The sequence below is a fragment of the Leopardus geoffroyi genome, chromosome X, assembly GCF_018350155.1.
Source record: "Leopardus geoffroyi isolate Oge1 chromosome X, O.geoffroyi_Oge1_pat1.0, whole genome shotgun sequence".
Classification (NCBI taxonomy): Eukaryota; Metazoa; Chordata; class Mammalia; order Carnivora; family Felidae; genus Leopardus; species Leopardus geoffroyi.
Window position 1 is genome coordinate 40691727 of NC_059343.1, and position 16772 is coordinate 40708498.

Below are 16772 nucleotides of genomic sequence, written 5' to 3' on the forward strand. Positions count from 1 at the left end.
TCAAGTCGACACTGACGGCTGCTTTTTCCGTCTGCTTACAGGAAAGCACATGCAGGTACCCTGAAACCTGACCTCAGACGCTGGTCTCTACGTGACCCTGTGAACCTTGCCTGGGACAGTTTGGTTATACACATTCATGAATCATATGGCTATCACTTTCCCCTGTCATAGCTGGTTAACCTCAGGGAATTACCATGGGAACCCTTGTGTCCCATCAAGCACTAACAAGATCCGATGTAGGTACGGTGTCCCCGGCTGAATTGAGTTCCCCGGGGAAGTCCTTTTCTGTTCTCCCCCAGCCTCTGTCTCCCCACAGTGACAGAAGGACGTTGTGTGCCCCCCCTAGGGCCCAAGAATTGTTACATCTGTGACGAATCGCAAACCCAGGACTCTTGCTTCCTAGCTTTCCTGATGTTTATCTTTGAACTGAGATCTTTTTAAAATAAGGATGCTGCGCTTTTTAATAAAAAAAAATATTTCTTTTTGACAGAGAGAGAGAGTCCTTGTGCACACGTGGGGGAGGGGCAGAGAGAGAGAGACGGAGAGACAGAGGATCCGAAGTGCGCTCTGGGCTGACAGCCCAGAGCCCAATGCGGGGCTGGAACTCACGAACCGTGAGATCACGACCTGAGCCCGAGTGGGAGCTTCAACTGACTGAGCCACCCAGGCGCCCCCATAGTTGGAACTGGGATCTTTGGAAACTACAGTTTTCCTCATTTTTCTAGTAGCTCAGGGATTCCAAATATTTTACCCAAGGTGTACTGCAAGGGTACCTTCAACGTCGAGAAAAGGACTCTCCTGGATGCCAGTGAACCCAGGCTCATGCCAGTGGCTTCAACATACTGAGGGCTCATTTTGGAAATTCCAGTGGTGCTTCAGGAGGGCTCCTCAGTGCAAGAGAAATCCTACAGTTCACTAACAAATTGCCTGGGTCTGGAAATACTCAGCACACTTGCAGCCTTTCGGTGTTTGCATTAAGAATATGCTCAGAAAAATGCAGCATTCAGCCCTCAAACGGAGCGATGTAGGCTCTAAATAGCTCCCCTGACAGTCTGGCTCAGAAAAGAATGCCTTTCACAGACATATCCAGGGATCCCATCTTAAAAGAGTTCTTGCAAGCTCGGAAGACCTGCGCACATAAAATATTAGAAAACAAAGCATGGGAAAATTTCCCATAGAAGGCACTCCTGAGAAATGCAATTTCACGCTCAAGACGACTCCGAAAGACCCAGCCAAAACAAAGAGCGCACGCAGGTCAGGTCATTTCTGAATTCGCAGACTTTCACTGCCACGAGGGTCAACAAGGCTTTTTGGAAACCAGAGAAAATTAAAAACAAACCAGAAGTCAAGTCAGAAGGAGAGCCCTTGATCTACAAGGCACGTGCCCAACAACTGTCGGTCGCTGGAGAGGGACTGTGAACTTCTCTGTTCATGGAGGAGACAGCACACAAAACAATCTCGCCTCGCCCATGACGCAGACCTTGAGAACAATACGTGTCAAGTTTACGAACTCCAAAGCTCGGCCTGTGAGAATTCATTCAAAAGGAGAAAACAACCTATTCCCCGCCTGATCATAAATTGCAGGAAATGCCAGGCACTTGGAATATTATGGCCCATATGCCACGGATTCATTAAAACCCAGACCTGTTTAAGCTACAGGAAGCACAGATTGGTGGAATGAGCACCAGAATGTGTCCTGGCTGATTTAGGTCTTTTTCTGTTTTCTAGCTCTCTGTTAAGAAGGTTAAAGGAGAGAGGGGTGCCTGGGTGGTGCAGTCGGTTAAGCGTCCGACTTCAGCCAGGTCACGATCTCGCGGTCCGTGAGTTCGAGCCCCGCGTCGGGCTCTGGGCTGATGGCTCAGAGCCTGGAGCCTGTTTCCGATTCTGTGTCTCCCTCTCTCTCTGACCCTCCCCCGTTCATGCTATGTCTCTCTCTGTCCCAAAAATAAATAAACGTTGAAAAAAAAATTTTTAAAAAGAAGGTTAAAGGAGAGAGAGGAGAGAGAGAAACAGAGAGAGAGAGAGAGAGAAGGGCAGGAAGGAAAGAAATTCTCCATTGCTCATGCTTATCACTCAGAGATGCTGTGAAAATCAACAGAGAGCATCCTTGGAACACGGAGGGGCTTCTGGAAGCCCGACGCGGGGCATCTCCCAGAGCTGCGTGCCAGGAGCTTGGCCCCTATCACCACTGACTCCACAGTGGCTGGGACGTTGAGAGCTTCACAGTGCAAATTTCCTCCTTCAGGAAGTCCCGCATATAAATGACGATTCATTTGTATTCTCTGATGTTCCTTGTGTGGGAGGTAGGAGCTGACTGCCTCTTTCTAAAATAATTTCCTAAGCGGGACCTTTTTTTTTTTTAATATCAAGGCATTTTAACTGGGGAGGAGAAGGGAAGGAAATGAAACATCTCATTCAGCGGTGAGTGGATTGATTCACTTACTCATTCCACAAACATGTATGGAGCCACTCCAACGTGCCAGAAATTCCGCTGGACCCTGCGAAGGCAACGCCAAATAAGGCAGGGCTCTGGCCTCAGGGAGCTGATGGTCTTCATAACGGAGGGAAATGAATGGGCCTGTGATCTAGCACAGCACTGTGCTGAGGGTAAGACTGAGCGACAAAAGAGTCCGTTGTGGCCGCATCGGTAGGGCGTGCCTTGAGCTAGCCAGGAAAGACTCAGAAGAATTAGACTGAGAAGAAGAAAAGGACATCCCAGGCTGCAGCACCCACAAAAACAGGGGTGAACCAGCTTTCCTACAATGTAGAGAAATATGAAATGGGCTATGTGTGTAAGGAGCACCTAAGGAAACGTAGGCATCCAACGAACGGGTTTAAACAAACGGGGTGGAGGGGCGCCTGGCTGGCTCAGTCGGAAGAGCATGTGACTCTTGATCTCAGGGTCATGGGTTCGAGCCCCACATTGGGTGCAGAGATTACGTAAATAAACAAAAATTTTTAAAAATTAAAAAAAAAAAAGGCAAATGGAGTAGAGCCCGTGAAAGCTCAAAAGTGTTAACAAGAAAATAGCCAGTTATTTTAACAGAAAAAAAAAAAACTGGGATTATTCCAGAAGAGCAGAGAATTACAATATGGGCTATGCAAGCTATGGGAAAACCACAGGTGAGTCCAACAAATGGAGGAGAGGAGCCCTATTTTATGGAGAAGGAGGAAGTCGGGAGAGGTGGTTTTGAATGCAAGCCTGTTTGAGAAAAGCAGGAGTTCAGCGTGATGATGGTTTCTCCTTGGTTGAGTTGCAGGGGTAGTCCATTTCTTTCTTTTTTTTTTTTTTTTAACGTTTATTTATTTTTGAGAGTGAGCGAGTGAAAGAGAGAGAGACACAGAGACAGAGAACAAATGGGGGAGGGGCAGAAAGAGAGGGACAGAGGATCCGAAGCGGGTTCCATGAAGACAACAGACAGCCAGACTTTGAGGCCCGAACCCGCGAACCGCGAGATCATGACCAGAGCCAAAGTCGGACGATTAACGGACTGAGCCACCCCGGCGCCCCTGGGTGGGGGGTGGGGGGTCAATTTCCTCTTGGGGGAGCCTGTAATTGATCATTCTTTCCTCTTGAAGAGTCTTCTGTTAGGGGTCTGTAATTGATGATTTGTTTCTGTAATTGACATTTCTGGTAGGCGCCTTCTACCACTCCCCGCTTCCAGCCTCCGGAGTCCACGTTAATGAGGTTTCCTTGTATTAATTTTCACACAGTAAATAAGAAGTAACCATGTCAGAGATGCTTTCTCAGAATCACTGATTTTTTTTTTTAAGGTTCCTTGAGAAGCGGCGACCTGAATCGCATCTGATTCGTGACTGCCGAGCTATAGAAAATGTGCAGATGTGCTCGACCGTGTGAGTACCTTTAGCTGAGGTGATGCAGGTCCCTTTGGATGCGGTGGTCTGAAATCTTAGAGATTGTGCTTTTGGCGAGCTGGAGCAGTTGCCTTCTAAAAACACTAATGACGACCAAAACTTACTGAGCTCTCATGAGATGGCGGGCACTATGATTGCCCCGAGGCTATCCAATGACTAAGAAACAGTTCCTTGCCCTCAGTGACCTCTGAAAAACTAGCCATTAGAAAAAAAAAAAAAAAAAAAAAAAAGCAAGCTCTTACCCAACCTCTAATTAAAACGTGAGGTCTCCGTTGTTAGTATTTTAAGGATAGTCCTTTCTTTCAGTTCGGCAGTCTGGAAAAGACATCTAAATTAAAGAGAGTGATGTGTACGTAGAACACTCCATTTATCACAGTTCCGGAAGAAAAAGCTAGAAAAGCCGAGCGTCTGCTGCCCCAGTGTGGCCACACTGCACCCTTTGCTTTCAGCAACCACATGAATGTACATTTCCCACATCAACACTGGACCTGTGAAATGAAGAATTTTGGAGAATAAGGCTACAATATTGGGTAAGCGGGGGGTGGGGGGGTAAAGAGGTTCTCTTTTACCATGGCCCTAGAAAAGTCCTATGGTGAAAACTGAAAAAGAACAAAAGCAAAAAAACCACAACTGAATCTCTCCAGGATAGCTCAAGAGATCCCAGTAGTAAATTCTGGTTTATCCTTGGTGCCTGGGTGGCTCAATCAGTTAAGCATCAACTGTTGGTTTCTGCTCAGGTCATGATCTTGTGGTTCATGAGTTTAAGCCCCGAGTCAAGCTCCACATCAGTGCAGAGATTCGTTTGCTTGGGATTCTCTCTCTCTCCCTCTCTCTCCCTCTCTCTCCACCCCTCCCCTGCTCATGCTCTCTTTCTCTCTCTCTCCCAAAATAAATAAACTTAAAAAAATATGTTCTAGAATAAGGTTTAAGTCAAGCAAATGTATTTGTTCTTCTTCATACATCCGTCAACAACTGGATTAAATTATTCTCCCATAATTTCCCTTTTCTGGAACATTTGCTTTACGCTTTTCACCACACCAATTCCTTTCACTACAGAAAATGTCTACCCATGAATTACTCTTTTCCTCAAAATGTTCCCAGACTCCACTCACAAAACTTGGTGAAACCAATAATTTCAGCATCTTCCACCTGGAGTGAAAAAAAAAAAAAAACAGAGACAGAGATAAAAAGAGACAGAAAGAATGACGGGGAAACCTTTGCTATTTGCATACTTACATATAAACTACTCAAAAGCCGGGGCCACCTCTAGTCTTTCAATTTTGTCTACTCCTACACTATTTCAATGGTAGATAGATAATGAATAGATTGACAGATAGATGATGGGGGGAGAGAGAGAGAGAGATGGCAAGAGGGCTTAAATAATGAGAGATTTCAGAATACTATTATTTAAATCCACCTTTTGCAAGGAGAATTTTGTATTTTGAGATCAGGTGTGAAACATAATTGGAAAGAAAACCATTGCACATTGAATATGCTTCTATACATGAAATTAGCTCAAAATATTACATTTGCAGATGTGTGTGTCTCTTTTGTTAAATGTCAGGCGCCCTGTAGCTTGTGGGTAAGAAGAACCGTGTCTGCTTTGACTTTAAAAAAAAAAAAAACAGCTCTATCAATGAATAATTATATGCCACAAAATTCATCCATTTTGAATGCACGATTCGATGATTTTTTTTAATTTATAGAGTGCAGAAACCATCAACACAATACAGTTTTTTGAGAGAGAGAGGGCACAGGTGAGTTAGGAGCAGAGAGAGAAAAAGAGAATCCCAGGAGGGGTGGAGGAAGAAAGAGACAGAGAGAGAAGCAGGGCTCACCCGAAGCAGGGCTCGAGTTCACCCAAAGCGGGGCTCAAGTTCACCCAAAGTGGGGCTCAAGCTCACCCAAAGTGGGGCTCGAGTTCACCCAAAGCGGGGCTCAAGCTCACCCACAGTGGGGCTCACCCAAAGCAGGCTCCAGCTCACCCAAAGTGGGGCTCGAGCTCACCTGAAGCAGAGCTCATGCTCAACAAAGCGGGGCTAGAGCTCACTCAATGTGGGACTTGAACTCATGACCTGTGAGACCACGACCTGAGCTGAAGTTAGATGCTTAGCTACTGAGCCACCCAGGCACCCAACACAATCCAGTTTAAGAACATTTCCGTTCATCCCAAAGTAGGCTACATGATGTTGGCCATCCCCACTCCCACCACCCAGCCCCAGACAACTATTCAACCGCTTTCTATCCCTGTAGATTTGCCCTTCTGGACATTTCATACAAACGGAATCACATTTATATGACATTTTGCCTCTGGCTTCTTTCTCTTAGCATAATGTTTTTGAGACGCATCCATGTTATAACAGGTATCACTAGTTCGTTTCTTTTTCTTGTCCACTGAGTGGATAGAACACATTTTGTTTCTCCGTCTATCAATTGATGGACATTTGAATTCTTTTCGCTTTTTGCCTATTACGAATAATGTTGCTATGAGCATTGGGCATACAAGCCTTTGTGTGTTATGTTTTCATTTCTCTTGAGTTGATGCCTTAAGAATCGCTGGATTTTATGGTAACTTTGTTTATTTAAGAAATCGCCAAATGGTTTTCCCAAAGCGGTTGTCCTGTTTTAACATTCCCACCAGCAATACATGAAGGTTCTGGCTTCTCAAAGCTTCACCAACATTCTTTTGGGTATGAAGGGGTGTCTCGTTGTGGTTTTTATTTCCATTTTCCTGAAGATTAATGATACAGGGATTTTTCCTGAACTTATTGGTCATTTGGGTATTCTCCTTGGGGAAATGTGTATTCTAAACTTTTGCCCATTTTTAAATTAAGGGGTTTTTTCTTGTCTTATTAACGAGTTGATAGAGTTCTTTGTACATTCTGAACATAATAAACCTTTTGCCAAGAAATATGATTTACAAATATGTTTTCTGAACTGTGGATTGTCTATTTCCTTAACAGTGTATTTTTTTAAGTTTGTTTATTTTGAGAGAGAGAGACAGACAGATAGAGTGTGAGTGGGGGAGGGGCAGAGAGAGAGAAACACACAGAATCTGAGGCAGGCTCCAGTCTCCCAGCTGTCAGCACAGAGCCTGACCCGGGGCTCGAACTCCCAGACTAGGAGATCATGACCTGAGCTGAAGTCCGACGTGTAACCGACTGAGCCACGCAGGTGCCCCTTTAACAGTGTATTTTGAAACACAAAAGTTTTATAACTGTGATGACGTTCAGTTTATCAGTTTGTTCTTTCATGTATTGTGTCTGCTGTTACACCTACGACATTTTTGCCTAGTCCAACATAAGCCATAATTTTCTTCCATTTTTTTTTAAGTTTTATAGCTTTGGCACTTACATTTAGATCTGTGACCCATTGTGAGTGAATTTTTGTGTATGTTGCAAGGTAAGGGTACAAATCTATTGCATGAGGATATCCAATTGTCTTAGTGCCATCGGTTGAAAAGACTTTCCTTTCTCCATTGAGTTTTTTTCGGCTCCTTTGCCAAAAATCATATGACCATAGATGTAAGGGTTTATTTCTGGACTTTCAATTCTGTACCATTGTCCGTCCTCGTGACAAGGCCACGCTCTCTTGATTACTGTAACATTATAGTTTTTTTTTCTTTTTTTAATCAGGAAGTGAAAGTCCTTCAACTCTGTTCTTCTTTTTCAAAAATGTTTTTGCTATTCTGGGTCCTTTTAGAATCAGCTTGTACAGTTCTGGGAGAAAAAAAAAAACCCAGTTGGGATTTTTATAAGGATTGAGCTGAACCTATAGATCTATTTGCTACCTATACCGATCTATAGATCTATCTAACAGTATTTGGTTTGCTAATCCATCAGTGTGGAATGTCTCTCCATTTACTTTGATCTTTAATTTCCCAACAATTTTGTATTTTCCGTGTAGAAGTCGTACATTTCTTTTGTTACATTGACTCCTAAATATTTTATATCTTTGATGCTACTATGTATAGAATACTTTTCTTAAATTTCATTTGCAGATTGCTCATTACTAGCCTACTGATCTTATATCCTGTAGCCTTGTTCAACTTGTTTATTAGTTGTAGTAATTTTGGGGGGATACCCTAGGAATTTCATCTACAAATCATATCATCTACAAATTAAGATACTTTTACTTCCTCCTTTCCAATCTGGATGCCTTTCATTTTTTTCTTTGTCGCATGGGCTAGAACATCCAGTTCAATACCGAATAAAAGTGGTGTTGGCAAGAGTAAACATTCTTCCTTTGTTCCCAATTCAGGAAAAGCATTTAATTGTCATCACTATGATTTTAGTTGTGGGTTTTTCATAGATGCCATTTACCTAATTGAGGAAGTTCCTGCCTATTATACTAGTTTGCTGAGAGGTTTTGTGTTTTGGTTTTTGAAATCATGATTGAGTGTTAGATTTTATCAAATGTTTTTTTCTGTACTTACTGAGATGAAAGTGTGTTTTTTTATCCATTATCTCATTAATATGATTTATTATAGAAGTTGATTTTCAGATGATAAATCAATCTTGCATCTTTGAAATGAATTCCACCTGTCACAGTTTTTTATATGTTGCCAGATTTGCTTTGCTAATATCTTGTTGAAGATTATTATGTTCATGTTCATGAAGGACATCTGTCAGTATTTGTTCGTTTGTTTTTTCCTGTGCTGTCTTGGTCTGGCTTTGGTATAGAATGAGTTGGGAGGTTGGGGGACCTGGGTGGCTCAGTTAGCTGGACGTCAGACTTTGGCTCAGGTCATGATCTCACAGTTCGTGAGTTCGAGCCCTGTGTCAGGCTCTGTGTTGACAGCTCAGCGCCTGGAGCCTGCTTTAGATTCTGTGTCTCCCTCCCTCTCTGCCCCTCCCCCACTTTCACTCTGTCTTTCTCTCAATAATAAAAAAGCATTAAAAAATACTTTGGGAAGTGTTCCCTTCTCCTCTGTTTTCTGGAAAAATTTGTGAGAGTCAGTGTTAATTCTTCTTTATATATTACAGAGAATTCAACACTGAAGCCATCCAAGCCTGGACTTTTCTTCAGGGGCAGAATTTTCATCAGTAATTCAGGGCCCTTAATTACTGTAAGTCTATTCAGATTCTCTATTTCTACTTGAGTCCACTTTGGTGATTTGTGTATTTCTAGCAATTTGTCTATTTCATGTACATTTTCTAATTTGTAGTGTTCCCTAACAGTTCTTTTAATTTCTGTTAGATCAATAATGATGATTCCTTTTTCATTTCAGATTTTGAGAATTTGTGCCTCCTCTCTTTTTCTTGGTGTAACTAAAGGTTGTTAAAATGCATGGACCTTTTCCAAGAATCAACTTTTGGATTCACTGATTTTCTTTATAGTTTTGTAGTCGTAATTTTTCTGTTTCACTTACTTGTGCTCGAATCTCTGTTACCTTCCTCCTTCTGTTTGCTTTGGATTTAGTTTGATCTTCTTTTTCTAATTTCTTAAAGTAGAAGCTTAGGTTATTGATTTGGGTTTTTTTTTTTTCTCATATAGGCATATAAGCTATAAAACATTCCCCTAAACACTGCCTTAGCTGCATCCCATAAATTTTGATATGTTGTGTTTTCATTTTCTTTCACTTCAACATATTATTAAATTCCTTTTGTAATTTTTTTCTTTCACTCATGAGTTATTGAGAAGTGTGTTCTTTAGGGGCGCCTGGCTGGCTCAGTTGGAATAGCATGCGACACTCGATCTCGTGGTAGTGAGTTCAGGCCTAACACTGGGCATGGAGCTGACTTTAAAAAAAAAAAAAAAAAAGAAGTGTTGGGGAATCTGGGTGGCTCAGTTGGTTAAGTACCCAACTTCAGCTCGGGTCATGATCTCATGGTTCTTGAGTTCGAGCCCCGCGTCAGACTCTGTGCTGACAGCTCAGAGCCTGGAGCCTGCTTCGGATTCTGTGTCTCCCTCTCTCTTCCCCTCCCCCACTTGCACTCTGTCTTTCTCAAAAATAAATACACATTAATTTTTTTTTTTTTTTTTACAAAAAGAAGTGTTAGTTTCCAAATACTTGGAAATTTTCCAAATTTTGATCTTTGTGGTTTCTAATTCAGGTCTGCTGTGTTCAGAGAATATACTTTGCCTGCTTTCAAATCTTTTAAATTTTCTGAGGCTTTTTATGGCCTAGCATATGGTCTGTCCCAGAGAATGATTCATTTGCGTGTGAAAAGGATGTGTGTTCTGCTCTTGTGGGATGGACTGTTTTATAGATGACAGTTGGTTCAAGTGTGTTGATAGCGTTCGAGTCTTCTATATCCTTCCCGATATTCTACTCGCTCTATTTGTTATTCAGAGATGGGGTGTTGACATCCCCAACTATTATCGTTAAATTGGCCGTTTCCCCTTTCAATTCTGTCAGCTCTTGCCTCATGTATTCTGGGGCTCTATTGTTACATGCACATAGGTTCAAAATTGTTATATGTTCCTGCTACATTTACACTTTTAGCATTATGAAATACCCCCTCTGACCCTGATATTTTTTGTCCTAAAGTCTATTTCGTCATGTATTAGTATGGCTACTCTGGCACTGTTATAGTTGCTGTTAGTATGGTGTATCTTTTCTCATCCTTGTATTTTTAACCTCTGTCCTCCAAAATAATGTGTGTCTCAAGGCGCCTGGGTGGCTCAGTCAGTTAAGCATCGGACTTCAGCTTAGGTCATGATCTCGAGGCTTGTGGGTTCGAGCCCCGCATCGGGCTCTGTGCTGACAGCTCGGAGCCTGGAGCCTGCTTCGGATTCTGTGTCTCCCTCTCCCTCTGCCCCTCCCCCATCTCTCTCTCTCAAAAATCAACATACATTAAAAAAAAAACTCTTCCATAAGGAAAACTCAAGCTTCATATGGCTTGCTTGATGAATTTTATCAGGGAGCTAAGGGAGAACTAACACTAACATTACACAAACTCTTCCAAAGAAAAGGAAGTCTTCCGGAGAAAAGAGGGAGGGAACCCTTTCCATCTTCTTCTATGAGATCAGCATTACTTTGATCCAAGAGCTGACAAGAAAGGAAAATGAAATTCAGTGTTTTTCAATATATTCTAAATGAAATGCTGGTAAATTAAATCCACAAATATATTAAAAGATAATAGGTTATTACTAACCTGGGTTTATTCTGGAAATGCAGTATTTGTAAATCAATGAATACAATATGTTACGCTGATAGAATAAAAGAAAAATCACATCTCACTAGGTAAAAGCATTTTTTAATGTTTTTTAAAATTTATTCTTCAGAGGGAGAGAGAGACAGAGACAGAGCATGAGCAGGGGAGGGGCACAGAGAGAGGGAGAGAGAATCGGAAGCAGGCTCCAGGCTCCGAGCTGTCAGCACAGAGCCCGACGCGGGGCTCAAACTCAGGAATAGCGAGATCATGACCTGAGCCAAAGCCGGACGCTTAACCAACTGAGCCGCCCAGGCACCCCCTTTTTTTTTTTCAATGTTTATTTTTGAGAAAAACACAGTGTTAGCGGGGGAGGGGCAGAGCCAGGGAGACGCAGTCTGAAACAGACGTCTGTCAATTCTTTTTAAAAAAAGTTTTTTTTTAATGTTTATTTATTTTGGAGACAGAGAGAGACAGAGCATGAATGGGGGAGGGTCAGAGAGAGAGGGAGACACACAATCCGAAGCAGGCTCCAGGCTCCGAGCCGTCAGCACAGAGCCCGACACGGGGCTCGAACTCATGGACCGTGAGATCGTGACCTGAGCCGAAGTCAGACGCTTAACTGACTGAGCCACCCAGGCGCCCCAGACGTCTGTCAATTTTTAACCTGTATGGAGCCAAGCTGAAGAGCAGAAAATGGTAATTCAGAGCTCTGAGAAGTCTCATGAAGTAGGGCAGGAAAATGGATTTACTGCTAGCTACTAAGGTAGCCAGGAACTCGAATGTCAAGATCCAATGAGAAAAGGAACCGCAGAAAATAGAGCTCCAAACCGTGGGCGTGGTTCAGTTTCTAAACCACGCGAGACAAGATGCCATGAAGTCAAGCAGAAAGCAGCAATAAGAGGCTAAAAAGTTAAGCAGAGCTTTTAGAAACCTCATAGTGATAGAGAGACAAAAGTTAGAGATAAAGGTCCATCAGGGTTTCAGGTAAAAATCCCAAATGGCTTTGTCCTAGGAAGGGCAAACCAGATATGGAGATAAAACAGAGCCTCAAATCATCTGATTCCTTGATGGGATGGGGGTTATCTGCTTCTATTATACAGGGCTGCCAGAAAAAAACAAGTAAATTATATCTGGAGGATTACATTTTTCAGAGAAATCTTTGAAAACTTTTCATATACAATTTCTGGTGTTCAAAAAAAAAATCACAGGCTGCCATGAGTCAGATGAAGGAAACCAAGATGTAACAGACTATATAAATAAACCCATCGGCAAATCAAATATGTGAGTTATGAGACACAAACTTAAAAGAAATCAGGTGACAAAATCATATCGATTACAAGGAATCAAATGGAAATTTTAGAACTGAAAACAGAGCTTAAAGTAAGCACTAATAGACATTAGACGCAGCATAATAGAAGCTTAGTGAATGGGAAGAGAGTTAGTAGAGAATATCCAGGCTAAAGCACTGAAAAAAAAATGAAAAAGAATGGAAAGAATGCAAGAGACATGGGGCACGGTGGAAAGATCTGATACATGTTTAATTGGAAAGGATACAAATTGGAAGAGATGTCCAAATTCACAGAAGATATCACACCGTTGATTCAAAGAGCTCTCCTGGGGCACCTGGGTGGCTCAGTTGGTTGAGAGCTTGACTTCGGCTCGGGTCACGATCTCACAGTTCGTGGGTTCGAGCCCCGCATCGGGCTCTGTGCTGACAGCTCGGAGCCTGGAGCCTGCTTCCGATTCTGTGTCTCCCTCTCTCTCTCTGCCCCTCCCCTGCTGGTGCTCTGTCTCTCTCAAAAATGAATGAACATTACAAAAAACTCTCCTAATGTAAAGCAGAATGGATACAAAGGAAATCATAACTAGGCAAATCATAATCAAACAGCTGAAAAACAAAAGAGAAAAAAGGAAAATCTAATTGCAGCCACAGAAGGAAAAGGCACATCACCTTCAAAGGAGAAACAATAAAACTGGCAGCTGACTTTTCGACAAATACAGTGAAAACCAAACACAAAGTGGTGTTTTAAATTTTTTTTTTTACATTTATTTATTTTTGAGAGAGCACAAGTGGGGGAGGGGCAGAGAGAGCATGAGACACAGAATCGGAAGCAGGCTCCAGGCTCTGAGCCGTCAGCCCAGAGCCCGACACAGGGTTCAAACCCACAACCATGAGATCATGACCTGAGCCGAAGTCAGATGCTCAACCGACGGAGCCACCCAGGCGCCCCAAGAAGTGGTGTTTTTAAAGTGACAAAATAAAATCACTCTTTACCTGGAATTTTACTGCCAGAGAAAACATCCTTTTTGAATGACTTTGAAATAAATTTGGTTCCAGAAAAACCAAAAATGATAAAATCAATTGCCAGCATTCCTACACTAAAATCCTCAAGATTTTTTTTTAAAGTTTATTTATTTTGAGAGAGAGAGAGAGAGAGAATCCCAAGCAGGCTCCCTGCGGTCAGCACAGAGCTCAACGTGGGGCTCAAACTCACGAACCGCGAGATCCTGACCTGAGCTGACATCAAGAGTCACATGCTTAACTGACTGAACCACCCAGGCGCCCCCTGAAGGTATTTGTGAAAGTTAGAAAATCTGGATCCTTAAAAAATAGAAGTGCAAAAAGGAGTGGAGAGTACTAGAAAGACAAAGTATGTGGGTAAATTTATAGGAACACCGTCTTAAACGATTACATCGCTTTGAGAGGCATTAAAATAGATGTGGACCTAAAATGCAGGTCAATAACAGGACAAAAGGTGAGATGGGCCAGAGCAAATATTTTACATTATTCAATTCTGGAGGAAGCAGTAAAAGGATTAATCTACAAGAGACTAATAAATCAGGAGTAGGTGTCATCATCTCTAGGATAACCACAAAAGTATAATTAGAAACTTCAAGAAAGCAAGCCCACTCAGCTCCTGCCCCGGGCAGGTCCTCCGGCCAGCCCTCACTCCTCCGAGTGCCCTCAGGATGTTCTGGATCAGGTCTGCAACCTGGGGATTGCCAAGGGCACAGTCCAACTGGGTTCAGTAGGTCCACCTACTGGGATGCTTGAATCACACGGTAGAGCGTGTACCGATCTGAGCACCTGTAGCAACAGCGTGAGGTGGGTCTCCGAGACCCTCGGCAGGCTCCAAGATTCCCTGGGACTCAGGAAAGCTGTTCTACTTTTCAGAGTCCTGCGAGTCCTTCTGAGCTGCTTTATACACGGCGATGACCTATTACAGTGAGAGCATGCACAGGACAACCAGCAAGGGGAAAAAGGCACACGGGGGACGTCCAGTAGAAACCCGTGGTGACAGATCAGTTGTTTTCTCCCAAAGGAGTCACGCGGGTCAAGGCTTAATTCTCCCAGGAATGGTGCGTCACAAAACCTGCTAAGTGCTGCCGGCCAGGGGAGCTCAGCCAAGCCTTGGGGTGCAGGGACTCTACTGGAGGTCATGCAGGCATGCGACAACCACGTGACTGACATCAGCTACTCAGTCGACAGCCCCCAGGCGTCAAACAAACACAGCGTGGCCCAGGGCCTCACACATACAAACACAGATGTTCACCGCAAGTCACAATCTTTGTAGAAACGATCTGGCCAAACTAGGACGGCGATGCCTGGAATCCAAAAACACTCTGATCAGGCAGAATATGACAGGGGCTTAGCGGCGGCCTCCCAGGAGCCGGACAAGGACCAGTCCTCCTGAAACGCGATTCTCCTCGGAGTATATGTGGCTTGAGCCATCCAGGCCTCCCAGGTCTACACTTTACCGATGATTTGTCACTTGATTAGAGGCCTAATTGCCGAACTGAAAAAAATGTTGTTGTCAGTCGGATAGGAGAGTTGACCCCGGGTATGGGTGGAACCGGGGACAGACACAATTGTGCAAGAAGGTGGCAAAGGGGAAGTCCACACCACGGGAAGGTACAGTAATGGCACCAGCACGTTGCCCAGTGTGTATGAGAAAACAATGTAAACCGCCACCATGCACCAGGTGCCTGCTGTGGGCTAAGTCCTAGGTTTGGGGCTCTAAGATGTACCCTACATCAATCATAACAGCCATTCAGGCAGGGGACCTCCAGCTATGACTCAAGGGACCAGAGTAGTAAGGACAAACCTTCTCCCCTATGGACTGATATATCCCAACAGCCCGGGGCTCGGGAAAGACTGGAAGAAAAACTTGGCACGTTGCTCGGTTCCAAAATGACAAAGTCACACTAAAAGCGCTGGCACCGCATGAGTCACAAATGTGTGTCCTCCGCCAGGACCCATGCAAAACAAGAAGTCTTGTTTCTTGGTGAGACCCCTTGCTCCTGTGTTATCAGGGTATGGGGACAGCCTGACCAGGGCCAAAGACGAGCTCCTTCTGCAGCTGGGGGTTTCTCTACTGTCCTTGGGACACTATCATATTAATTTTCTGGTCTCCTGATACCGATGTCTGAAAAGGTTAGCGGGTCGCCTCTCCTCTAGAAACAAATACGATGGTCTCTCCAGGACTGGCCATCGCTTACAAATGCGCAAAGATCTGACACTGCTGGCAATGCCCACTCCCCCGAGGGCAAACAGGCTTCTCTCCTGGGACTCCTACACAAGGCTTGGGACACTCACTTCCCAGAACTCTGCGGTGGAAGTTTGGGCTCTGATGCATCCAAACCACCCGGGAATGTCAGTTACCTCCGAGGGGAAAGGGAAAGACAGGGACAGAGCAGTATGCTCCAATGGAGATCCCATACGCCTATGACGGCTCCACGACGGTTTTGTCACGTGCTTCTCCCAACAATGCCTGGCACCTGCTGGCTCGGGCACAGAAGGAATGGGGTGGATCTGAGCTGGGACCTTGCGGTGCCCGGACCAAAGAGTTCTGCTTCGTGGCAGGCAGCTCCAGGGGCAGCACGCGCTTGGGCCGCTTTCCCCAGACCCTGACGGGAACCAGAAAACTTTCCTCAAGGCACTTACAGGCCTTTTTAGCAGGCCATGCTGCCACCGGCTGGCACACCGGCTGGCACAGAGAACAACACGCTCGGCTACTTTACCCGGTGTTATCAAAAAGCAAACACCAGACTCTCCCTGGACGCCCCGGGTCGCAGACCCGGGAGTCACACGATTTATTTCAGGAGACTCGGGCATCGGGGTTTCTCCCACTGAGCGCATCGCCCGCCCTCCCCGCCCGCTCCCAAGCGCTCTTCCGGGCCACTCCCCCGACGGAGCCCGCCCTCTGCTCTCTGACCCCTGGGGCAGGCCCGGTTCCCAGGGACAGGCCCCGCCCCAAGATGGCGGCGCCCATGTGCCGCTGAGAACGGCAGCAGGCCCCACTACCCTTTCTCATCCCGAGACGCTGAAGGCAGCGGAGAGCGCGGCTTCGGGGGATGGAGGGTGCGCGGCAGACGGCGCGGGAGACGGCGCCTCGGCCTCGGAGGCGGCGGGACCCGGGTCTCTGCGACCGTCCGCCGGCCCCTCGCCGCCCCCCGGCCTCTCGTGCGACTCGTCCGGAAAACGGTCGCCCGCTCCGGTCCCTACATCGTGCCCCAGACGAACCCCGTCGGAATCACTGGCCGCGACTCGCGCCATCTTGGCCATTGGCCGTGGAGGCCCCCGAAGCAGCTCCTGCGCGTGCGCCGCGCTCCGACCTCGGGCTGCGGGGCGCCGGGAGCGGAAGTGCTCCGCTGACCCGAGGGCGGCGCGAGGTCGCGCCGCTTGTTGTCCTCCGACCTGGCTGTCGGGTTCTGGTAGCCAAGTACCGGGAGGCGGAGCAGGCACGGGCCGGAGGGCAGGTGGGGGTGATAGGTTCGCGCCCCTGCGACCTCGGG